Source organism: Ixodes scapularis, unplaced genomic scaffold (genome assembly GCF_016920785.2).
Source record: "Ixodes scapularis isolate PalLabHiFi unplaced genomic scaffold, ASM1692078v2 PGA_scaffold10__122_contigs__length_95168666, whole genome shotgun sequence".
NCBI lineage: Eukaryota > Metazoa > Arthropoda > Arachnida > Ixodida > Ixodidae > Ixodes > Ixodes scapularis.
This window is the reverse complement of record NW_024609836.1, coordinates 88447967-88460124: the sequence shown is the minus strand read 5'-3', so window position 1 is coordinate 88460124 and position 12158 is coordinate 88447967. Positions and strand designations below refer to the sequence as shown.

Here is a 12158-nt window from a genome sequence, read left to right as displayed (position 1 = left end):
TAGCGGAGCTGCTCGGTGTGGGCGGCCCCGTCCAAACCTTTGCGAAGTACGACTTGCGTGTCCGAAGGGGTCACAAAGACATCGGTGCAAGCACGAACGACACCGAGAGCCCCGAGCACTGTTGAGCACTGCATGGTAGCGCAGAACGAGCAGCTCCTACCTCGGTGCCGTTCCCGGCTGCGCAAGAGCCTCTCGGACTCGGGGTACGGTCGCGATCGGCGAGTTCTGGTGCGACGAAACGCGGAGGCTTCCTCAAAGCGTGCGCACACATGTCGCCTCTCGTTCAGAGTGAACCGGCGGCCCGGCCTTGAGTCCTAAACGCCTTGGTTTCGATGCTTCTTCCGTCTCGCAACTTCTTCTACAGCACCGAAGACAGCGGGCACCATCGTTACGGTCACTAAATACGTCGAAAGGCCTCCACGTGCGATGCACCGGAAAACGTGGTGCGGCTGGTGCCGGAACGGAACTGCGTAACTTCGAGCTTTGAGTCAGCGTGCACGGCAACAAACCGATCGTGACACCAAGCCGCGGATACCGCATCGCCGGTCGACAGCGGCAAACGGCCCGTTGCTCGTATCGTGGGCCGTGACTCGTACTCGGCCAACTCGGCGTCTTTTCGTGGCCCCTCGCGTCGTCGCTACCAGCCGCAAACCCGGCGTCGGAGAAAAGCGAAACCGAAACTTAAAGCTTCCGCCCAGTGGCTTCCGCTGTCGCGCCTTTTCTGACTTCCCGGCTTCCACGCTTCCGGTCGTCGCGGAGATGGCGACGTAGGACGTAGTGGTTTTGGCGGTTTTGGCATCGCTGGCTCGTTCTGCGTTTTGGGGGACAGATGTTTTACGGTCCGTTTCTACTGCGTCTCTGGCTCTCAACTCGACGGCGCCTCTCATAGTTCAACCAGGCGTGGTCAACCTGTGTCAGGCCGGCTCGACTCGTCCGATCGCTGGACCGCAGGCGACTTCCCAGTTCGGCCGTGAGGCCTAGGATCCGAAGACGTCTGTCTCCGTGAAGCGGTAAGCGAATCTCGTCCCGTTTTCTTTCTACTTTTAAATTACGTTAGGTGCGCTACAGTGTAAGCATGCGTGCCAAGTGTTCGTAACAATTTTGAACTAGAATAATTGTGCTTCATTGCGGTTTGTCATTTACGGAAAATATAAATCGAGCAATGAACGAGGAGCCATGCTTGAAAGCGATGCATGTACGATGTTAACTTCTACCTCGGCGGCTTTAAAAAAAAGTCAAGACTGGTTACGGTTGGATGCGAGGCTGGTCCCAATGCAATGGTAAGCACTTAGAGCGCCTTTCTGAACGGCATGTAAGCAATATAGCGATCAACGAGACGAGCGACGGCGAGAAGCTACGAGTGCCGGCGCCGAGCGACGAAGATTTCTCAATCTCGCTGCTTGCGCCACTCGGTTCTTGGGCTTCTCAAAACGTCGCTCATCGCCTTGGTCGCTCGCACCAATCGCTTTCATAATGTGTGTCTCGTCGCGCGGCGGACTACCGTGTTCATTCAAATATAAACCGACCTTTTTTTTTTTTTTTTTTTTTTTCGGAAATTGCGATTAAAGACTGTTGACCTACATTCGCGACCAAATTTTGCGACCCTACCGGAGGCATGGAGCTATCGAGTCACCGAGCCGGAGTTGCCGTAGAGCCGCGCCGCTTCTTGTTTCAAAACGCTTTTGGTGCACGAAAACAACCGCGGTGGCAGGTGGTTGTTTCGCCATCGCGTTGTTTCGCCTGGTTTCGCCATCGCGCCTCTAGCCACTACCGTTCCCCTTGCTGGGCAACGGGGAAGGAAAGAAACGCGATGCGCCATGCACTTTGCCCCCATCCTCGCAAACGCGCACAAAAAAAAAAAAAAAAAAAAAAAAAAAAAAAAGAAGTTACTTTTGTTTGTTGTTTGAGGCGGCTCGGCTCGCGTGTTGCTCATGGCGACACGGCGGCTTTGCTTGCGTCTTTGTAGTTCGTCTTTCGTCGCTTCGCACCTTGTTTCGTTTCTTCTTGTCGCCATTTTACCACGGTGTCAGTGAAGTATTGTTGCGAATTTGCGAGGATGTCTACCAAGCTGACGAAGCTTCGGACGACGATGACATGTCCAGAAGTTCTGACGGTGATTAAGTTTTTGGCATCGCCCCGTGATTTAGCTAGGAGTGATGTAAATAAAGGTTTGTTTCTTTTGCCCAAAATTTCCCCCGTTTTTAAAAATAAAAAAAAAAAGGTCGACATATATTTGAACTATTTATTTTTTTATTTTCGGTGGGTCCAACAAATAGGGTTCGACCTATTTTCGAGTAAATACGGTAACTTTAATTTTTATTTTGGGTTACGTCGGACGTAACTCGAATGCTTGACAGTTACGTTGGGCGTAACTTTAATTTTTATTTCGGGTTCCGTCGGACGTAACGTTAGACACTGCGTTACACTTAAGCAAAATAGGGGCTGCTGGTTCATCATATAAACCAACCATTTGTGTATGATTAAAGTGCATCACTGGCCTAAAAGAAATACTGCCATCCTATAGGAATGTAGCGCATCATATACATTTGTTAATTTTTACTTTTAGTCCCTGCCCCACCAGATACAACATCTGACCTAAAGCAGTGTTCCGGATCTCCTTCCAAGACCTCAGGCGGGTCGTCATTCAATCCAGGAGTCGGCGGCGTCTCATGGGCGTGTTGCTGGTGCTTCTTACTGGATGGTGCTACCGAGGGAAAAGTGGTCGTGCTTGGGAAAGGCAAGTATGGCCGCCGTAAGTATAGATATTGTTTTTACCTTTGCTCGAATCCACCTTTAAGTAATGCACAGTTCGCATGTGTGCATCTCTCAATGCTTTTACAGTCGGCTGTTAATATTTGGAGTGCTCCGACTCTGTCAGCGCTAGTGTCTCTAGATCATGCAAATGGGATGCAGCAATAAACCACATATGCTCTCGCAACAAACAGCGCTGTGCCGAAACACTGTGGAATTTACTCTAGCTTAATAATGCAGCACAAAATAGTTGACGCCAAGTATAACTGCTTTTGTGACTCCGTTTTACCAAAAGCTCTGCCGAAACAAACTTGCTGCCTTATAGGTAGTGCAAAAGAACCTCGGTGTGCCTAACCTGGAGAAGGGCATTTTTTTTCATAGGTCAATTTTTTCTTAAAGCAATACCTTCAGCCTCCTTGAAATGTTAACATCATGTGACACTCAGAAGAAAAGTAAACCCCTTAATGTTGGCGACCCTTTAATTTTCGTGGCCTGTAATTTTGCGGAATTCAGTGGCTGTGATTATGTCCTCTGTGACCGATTCGAAAAGAAATAGGGGCCACCAAGATAAGGGGGTTTTACTGTACATCGGAGGAGAGAGGAAGTCACTTTTGTTTGTATGCAAGAGTAAAACCAACAACAACTATCATGGTGTCGACACTTTGTGAGCCTATCTGTGTCTATTGAATGATATCAATTTTGTTTTAGTTCGTTAAACATTGTTGCCTGTACACTGTGGGATGTCGTCTTCAACAGGAGCAGTGGTTTTCCTCTGAAGCAGGCAGCATGGACGCGTGCCGCAGCACAACATAGTTCATTTGCAGGTGGTACCGCAGTTTGAAGGATGGTTCGCACAATATGGGGGAATCGCAATTCAATGTTCTACCTCGGGCGTAGACAAGATTTGCTCATTCTAAATCATTTTGTCTACAAATCGGGAACTTGCAACGAATGTACCCGCATGGTTGGAAGGGCCAGACAAGCCTTGTGAGTGCTTCGTTTTCTAGCCTCTCAGTCCTGAACCTACTCACGTACCATATGTGTAGATGTTACGATAGGTGGGAGCACTTATTTGGAAAATGGTGAATGGCAACTGTTGTTATCTTTAAGGTGGACTGCATATTTGCAGTACTTTTCCTCACTTAAAAATATGTCTTACTAAAAATATGTAGTATAGCCGATGACAAAAAGAGAATGGCTGGGCGTCCTCCAGCACGTGCTTGTGCTTTTCACCCCGCTTTGGACAGATGTGCTCGCTCCAGGCTCATCAGGCGCTGAAACGTCATCGAAGGCAGCAGACGGGCTGGAGGTGGAACAACGGAGACTTCTCCCTGCCTTTCTGATGGTGTCAGTGAGCGTGTACTTCTATACTCTAACTTAGCTTAACCTGCACAGAGCTGAGTAGAATAGGCTTGGCAAGTGCCCTTATTGCATATGCATTTGTACAGCTGAGGCACTTTCTAAATCAAGAACATTGTGTACCTTACCTTCAAAAACACATCATTTTGGGGGTGCAAAAAAAATTCTAAGGCATATTTTTGTTTGTATTGTCCTATTACGCATCGACTCCTTCAACTTAATGCAGAGTCGACCCAGCCTCTTGAAAAATTTAATGCTTGCCAGGTAATTGTTTTGCATTTAGTTGATATATCAGTATTCAGTTAGGTATCCCAAGTCATTAGTCGTTGAGGTGGAGTCTCTGTAAGTCAATCATGTTTAACATTCATAGAAATGCTTGTCAAATAATGGCACTGTCGAGGATATCTATTCAGCTCGGAACAATCGCTGGGCACAAGCTGATCGTGTGGTTACAGGCAGCAAACATCCAGGTTGGAACGTCCTATTTCGCAATGTAGCTGCAGACTAGGTGAGGGCCCCACTCATAAACGTCTATACTTTTAGTCTCTTTAAGCTGGACCACTTTTGACACTACAAGCCATTGCAGCTAAAACAGCATGACACATGATTATAAGCTAGACGTACCATGGCGTCCAACTAGAAGGTCACATGGCTTGCTTTGTGCACTGAATTTGCAAGGATGGCTTGAAGCTTCTGTCGTGGTTAACTTTAAGCTGCGATACTTTAAAATAATGCTCTCAGTTTTTAGTGTTGCCCGGCATGGTTAACAAGTTGGTGATATAGCGCTGCATTGAAAAGTCTGTGCATTCATGACTGTATCACCTTATGAATGCATACGAGCTATTAAACTCTTCGTTTTTCAGAGAAATGAAATGCACTTTGCTTCCAATTGCACCCGCTTCTGTAACTTCATGGTATGAAGCACCTTACGGCTGCAAGCTCTGATTGATCTTGTTCTCTGGTCTGCGCAGGCCCATATCAGGGAGTCGCTCCGAGAGCCTCACCAAAGTTTCCTGCCCGTGGTCGTTCTAAATTTTTTTTGTTGTAGGTATGCATCCTTTCTGTCTTTCCCTTAATTGTACTCAAACGTCTTCTTTTCATTGTCGCCGATTTGCCTCAAAATTGGTTAAGCACACAAATGGACGCTGTACAACTGTATTATACATATTTTGTTCAAGGTAACTTTTCTTTGCCACAGTTACAGATTTTTTTATGAAGGTTAGTCTTTTTTGTTTTTATTTACAAATTTATGTGAGTTTCCATGGGCAGCACTAAAACGTTATGCCAGGAGCAAGGAGTTCACTGCTGTAATTTGTTCTCAACTGATTGCAAGAAATTTCGTTAATGTCGTGAAACCTCCTTCCAGCGCTTGCTTTGCAGCATAAAAAAAAATTATACATAGGACATACTCTGTTTTTTAAACTGCTTGCTCAATCTGCAGGTCTGCCTGCCATAGATGTCGTGCTACTGGAGAGCAGGCAAATTCGATTGCTGGTTTTGCCATTGCTTTTTTTTTTTTTAGCCGTTGTCTTAGTAGTTCTTGTAAATTTAGAGATTTTCCTAAAAAGCAAGCCGGGAAGAATATTTAGTTTAGTTAGGTAGCTGAAAGTAATGATTTAGTACCCCTTTGTCAGTAAAATAGATACTGTATGCCGCTGTTAGTGTCAAGCCGAGATCCACGCTTTTTTGGCATTTTGCTCAGAGTAGTACCCATTCTTATTCGTTAGCCTCTTGGTGTGCCAACTAAACTCTTTGTATACAGACACCTGCCCTCTGCTGGTACACTCTACCCTCATGTTCAGCGAGTGTATGAACTGGAGTTGTATCCACAGTCGACACTCGCTGAGCACGAGGGTAGGAAAATCTTTCCATTGCAGCAGGGCCATATATGGGGAGAGTCCGGCAGTATGATTTCGCTGCCGTAACGTCTTCCTTCCGAGTGAGCTGATCAGCCCGTGGCACAGAGCAAGAGGCGTGAGCGCATGCGCGTGAACTCTAGGCTGCTCCCAGCTGAGCGGGGAGGGCCGCCATTTTCATTCATTCGCCCGGCATGGGATCGATATTCAAATTTCGGTTCTTTCCTTTTATTTGGCAGGCTCTGGCAATAAAATGATATAGTGTTATTCCTCGGTGGCTTAAAAACCTAAAAAAAGAAGTTCCTCTATGTTTGAACGCACTTTTATTTAGACAAAAAAAAAAAAAAAAAAGCCCGTAGCAGACGACTCATAGCCTCAACAGTGCTCCGTGCCGACAGCTTTGCGTCAAAATGGCGGTCATCTCTTTGCCTCTTTGCTGCCTTCTCTATCCCTCCTTCGGCGTTCTCCTCCCTTTCCTCCTCTCCGGCGCCTTCGTTGCCACACCCGCTGGCTAAACTCTCCCACTATATGGCTTTGCATTGCAGTAGTAGTTTTATTTGTAGTCTTTACAGTTGAATGTGAATATTTGACAGAAGTCTCTCAGGTTGGGGCGAAAGGGGGTTAAATGAATGCATTTGATCATTCCCCTAATTTCGGTACCCATCATTTTAACGCCTACGTAGCCTTGTCCTGGTGGGTGACTATGACTAAAATAAGAGGATCTATGTGCTGATCACGAAAGAATATGCTAGCCATTCTAATGTAGCTCTGCCAAGTACTTGATTGTGATTTGTTTTTATTTTCAGCTACTTGGGTGCCTCGAGATCTGGAGATCCTAGTGGCCACAAGCTTGGACTCAATCTTTTTCTGTGGTCTGGCCAGGACCATGGGGGAGGTAATCCCAGCAACAAGAGCATCGCAGTATCTCCCTGCCTGTGACTTTCGATCAGCGTCACGACAGGGGAGTCCTCGTGCCACCAGGTGTTAGGTATGCCACTTGAAATAAGCATTTTTCTTACCTATTAATAGAACAGCAAAAGCACTACTAAGCCTAAAATGCAAAAAAACATATTCAAATCTTGGGTTGGATGAAATTCCAATTACAAAAAGGAGTCTGCAGACATGATTATCATGTGAACTTAAAGCCCGCAGATGTAGGTTCGACGGTGTCACAGAAATAACTTCTCGCAGATCGCCTTGCTCGTGCTATACGCAAACAAATTCTTAAAATAATCATTGTGTTTCGTTGGTGTCATCAATCTTATGTCCCTACCACACCCACCAGTTGGGACATGTGAAATATAGAAAAACAGGAACTTGCACATTGTCAGCTCTGCAAAGATTTATATAGTAAACAGAGCATAGCACGTTCAGCTTAAGAAAAAAATTTAGTGCAGGCCTATATTCATGGTTCACATATGTGTGATTGCTCTTTATAATGAAGTGAAAACTGCTTAAGTTGTGGCCCACTACAGGCTTTCTATTAGTGTTAAAAAGTGTGGTAGAAAACATGATTGTGCTTGGAAGACGGGGACATAGGAAGGACAGACACAACAGAGCGCTAACTTTCAACTGATTTAATTCAAGAACCTCAGCGTAGAAACGGACTGTGTCACCGCACCACATCTCAACCAATCCGTGGCCCTGCCACGGATTGGTTGAGATGTGGTGTGGTGACGCATTGTGTTTCTACGCTGAGGTTCTTGAATTAAATCAGTTGAAAGTTAGCACTCTGTGGTGTCTGTCCTTCCTATGTCCCCGTCTTCAAAGCACAATCATGTTTTCTAACGTAGTCAGCACTTGTTAAAAAGTGCTATTGTGTTTTAAGCAGCTCGTACCAAATATTTTCTTGAAATACATTGGTTCATGGAAATTATTATGTAGATGTTGGCAGACAGTCATGGTGAGGCCAATCTTTAATGCCAAGTGGTCCACTTATTCAGAGTTAATTGAGTTTGTAAATATTGTAGCTCGCAAATTAAATTTTTATGGTACGCAATGGGCACAATCATCCGTAATGACTAGCTCTACCTAGGGGAACTTCATACGTTTACTACGGCAAGATGGTTTCGAAAAACAAAGTATTTAGTTTATTCAACTCCTGCACTAACCTTGTCTTTAGAAACTTTTTATATTCTTTGCGATGCTGAGATAAGATTCTGGAAATAGTTTTTCTAGAACTACTCTAGATATTTCCAGTTCGTCATTTTTCTCGCAAAGCATTCGAGAGAGCCAAACCCTGTAATGTACGGAGGGAATTCACAGAATGATGCGACTGACAGTTTGGAACATTCGGCACTGTAACAGTAATTATGACATGTCACTTATGTAATGCTCATTATCGCAGATCAAACTGCTTTTTCGTCTACACTCATTTTCAGTAGACTCATTCAGCGAACTCCCACCTGAGACTGCAGCGCTGGGTTCTGCAAAGTAATTTGAATGAATATAGATGCAACAGGTTTCTTTGAGCGTGCATCTAACACATATTCTTCATATTGAATCTGCTAACTGTATTCATGACCATGTCCATAATTGTATCCACATTCCAGCTTATTTTTATTTTGACATTTGAGTTTTCTTCAGTACTTTTCTCAACATCTGTGCTTGCTGAGCCGTACTCAAGTCCATACATCTTGTCTTTCGCTATTACATTAATATATAAAACTGTTGATGCCAAGTGAGAATTCACGGTACCGAATCTGTCGTGCGAGCTAAATAAGAACCAATAAAAAGCTCTACAAAGGAAATTTTGTTAAAGGATGCTGTATGAGCATTAGAATAGTACATGCCATGCTAAAAAAAAAAATACAAATTCTTGTTAGGTATGCGAGGATGACAGTGCTGTGCTGTTTCTGATGTGTCACAAAAAAAAAAGAAATCAGTGCCATACAGTGTTCCTTATGGAAGTACAAACTGTTGAATTCGAAGCCCAGAAGTTTTATTCAAGAATGTTCCTCAATACAAATGTATTTAGAGATCTGAGCTACTGACTCATACATGACTATGTGGCAAACATTCATTTTCATGTGGATTATAGTTTACAAGGTCTAGTCTGCATTGATTTATTGCATTCATGCTGAAACTGGGAGGGGTTCTCTGGGTATGAATAAAGAGATAAACATTTCTTGAAATCAAAACATTTGAGAACGGACAAAAGGAAGGATCTGAGAACGGTATCTTAGATTCTCTTCTTTTTCTTACAGTATCTCTAATGTTCACTTTATTTCACCTGATGCATTTAGTTTTTAGCGCAGCTTTTAGCACCCGTTTCCGCGTTTTGCGGCGTCGCTGTCGGCGTAACCGCCCAACTAAACTTGGCAGGAAATTGAATTAATGTTGTGGTCATGTGACGTTAATATTTCCGCTAAGTCTAGCTGAGAAACTGAATTTTTTATGGATGACGTGACACGGTCATGCGACGTCATTTTCCCCGCTACATTAGCGGAAAAACTGCATTTGTGTTGAGGTCATGTGACATCAATTTCTGCGCTAAATTTAGGGGGAAACTTAACCAGCTAAATTTAGTGGGGAAATTTTCCCGCTAAATTCAGGGAAATTTCCCGCTAAATGGGAGGGAGCAGAAGAGGAGGAGGGGAGGGGGAGGAGGGGCATACCCTCCCATCCTCCTCTTCAAGATCTGTGCTCTAATTTCACGTTACAGAGAATTGTAAACGTCTCATATTTCATCTCATGTTTATTCAACTTTTATATTGCAGGTGCGCTCGCAGCACAAATCTGGGTTGTGCTGATCCTCTACGCACAAGTTAGGAACTCCTGAGTGGCAAGAGTGGGAGTTTGGTCTGACAGCTCAAGGGACACCATTGTTCAGTATTGAATTTTTAATAATCTTCTTTTGAGCAAAGTTAAGCTTTGCTGCATGCAGTTCTTGTAAAAATAAATACCTGCAACCAAATTTACCAGGTCACGACATTTCGCCTCTGCTCTTAGGGCTCCTGGTGAGCCTCGGATAAGAGCTTACTGGTGTGCAAACATCATGCTTGTTTGAAACCACTCACTGATGTAGAGACTCGCTGACATCCAGCATTCCAATGAAATGCTGGATGTCCACAAGTCTTTCTTGAACAATGCAAGCGGGGAAGGAACCATACAATCGTATCGTATTGGGGGACATTCTACAGAGTGTTTTTTTCTATGTTTTACAGATTTTTTTAAAAAAAGCCGTAAAAGCTACATTTACACGGTCTGTGCACGTGAGTTATATGGCCAGGGCGGCATAGTATAAAAGGCTAATTTGTAATGGTCCGTCGGCTTATTACAGAGATGTGCCAGACTTCTTTCAGAAAACTAGATGGAGGTTCATTCTAGCGTAGTTTTATCCCGCGAATCTGAATATCCCGTTCATTTTCCTCAAAGATATAACTAAACGTCAGAAAACACACAAAAACATCCTACCAACAGTGACATCGTAAGAAGACCTTTCGGCCGCCAAGCGTGTGTCGCTTAAGGGCCGCTCGTCCAATCGCAAGTTTTCTAGGTATATTCTCCGGCATTGGCACCAGTTGTGACACATTTTTCTGCCCTTTTAAAAAATAGCATGTGCGTGCATAGCTTTGATAGGCGCTGAAGATGCGTGAACAAAGATTTTGAAAGCTGCTCTTGCGACGTCGCTCTCTAGGGAAGTGCTTTCACAGCGCTTTAAAAATGACTCTATGCAGCCTCAATTAATTAAATTAGCAAATAATTTTGATATTTGAGATTCTGGAGGTCAAATGAAGAAGATTTAAAAGTGTTTTCTCAAATACAAAACCGCTTCAGCCTCTCCTAGTATGTTCCTGAAATTTTTAATCAGTGAAAATAGACCCATGGTTCCAATTAGAAACTTGCTAAGCATCATCAAAACACACTAAATCAATTTTCTTTGTAAAGATATAAGACAAGAGTAGCATTTTATGGCGTTCTAAAAAAAATGGTTAATTTGGACGCGTTTCCAGACTTCGGTTTCTTACCAGAGCGCATCTTTGCACCTGCGGTCCAGCTGCCCAGTGGCCACAGTGCGAAGCCGCCCCCTCGCCTCCCTCGTAGGATGAAGGGAAGCAAGGCGCACGTGTGTTGCTGTTGCGTGTCTAAGCCCCTGGGGAACAGGACCGTGGGCGCAGAGATGAGCTCTGATAAGAAACTGAAACCTAGAAACTCATCCAAATAAAGCTTTTTACAGAACGCATAAAACGCTACCCCTGCATTATATCCTTCTAAAAAAACTTGATTTTGTGGTTTTCAATGACTCAGCAAGTTTCTAATTGAAACCATATTTTCATTTTCGCAAATTAAAAAGTTGATTAACAAATTGTATTTAATTATCTGACTGATCGTTACGACTAGGTCCCTATACTACGTACGCCTGGCCGTATAACTCGCCTGCACAAACCGCATTAATTTAGCTTTCACGACCTTTCTAAACATATATGTAAAGCTTAAAACTAAATCGCCCTGTACAACAGTGAAAAGGCGAAACCAACATGCTGGAGCCATATGGCTCCACCATGCTGGTATCGCCTTTTTGCTGGTATAGGATGTCCCATATTACGTTATGCATGTATGGTTCCGTCCACCTCCATGGTTCCGCCTTAATCCACTACGCTGGTATAGGATGTCCCATAATACGACACGCTTGTATGGTTCCGCCCACCTGTATGGTTCCGCATTATTACACTATACTGGAGCCGCCTTTTTCGCTTGTATAGGATGTCCCATATTACGGTTACGCTTGTATGAGCCTTTTCCGTCATCTTTCCATCATCGATATTTTCCAACAGGGTAGCCTGATTGTATCAGCGTATTATATCAATATGTCTTCAATATAATATCAGATTACGAAAATCGAGCTATAAACAGGCATCATCGTTGAACCGAAGCTGAATCTCTTCATTTTTTCGTGGTTTCTGGTCATGTTGATAAACATGACCAGAATGTCCTGTTGATAAACTACCCCAAGTTAGGTGATTATTACGATATTTATTTCAAAGCCAATTTTAAGTAAAATTGCACTCATTAACATATCTCAGACATTAGTTTAAAAAAATTGTGTTTGTGCTTGTGTATTTACAGGACCCTCCAAAAAACCTCTGGTCGCCTTCCTACCCACAAGTAAGTAAAATTCAATTTATATGCAGCGATAAACAAAAGCTAAGAGTGATAATGGCCGCCATGGGGGCTGTTTGGACCATATGT

General features: G+C 43.9%; 1 long non-coding RNA gene across 1 annotated transcript; it reads left to right on the top strand.

The window, feature by feature from the left end:
* The first annotated feature begins 770 nt into the window (after positions 1-770).
* Positions 771-9899, top strand: LOC121048595. Its single transcript, XR_005799026.2, has 5 exons — positions 771-1010; positions 2567-4098; positions 5082-5158; positions 6773-6954; positions 9686-9899. It is a non-coding gene; the product is annotated as an uncharacterized LOC121048595 (long non-coding RNA).
* The last annotated feature ends 2259 nt before the right edge of the window (positions 9900-12158 follow it).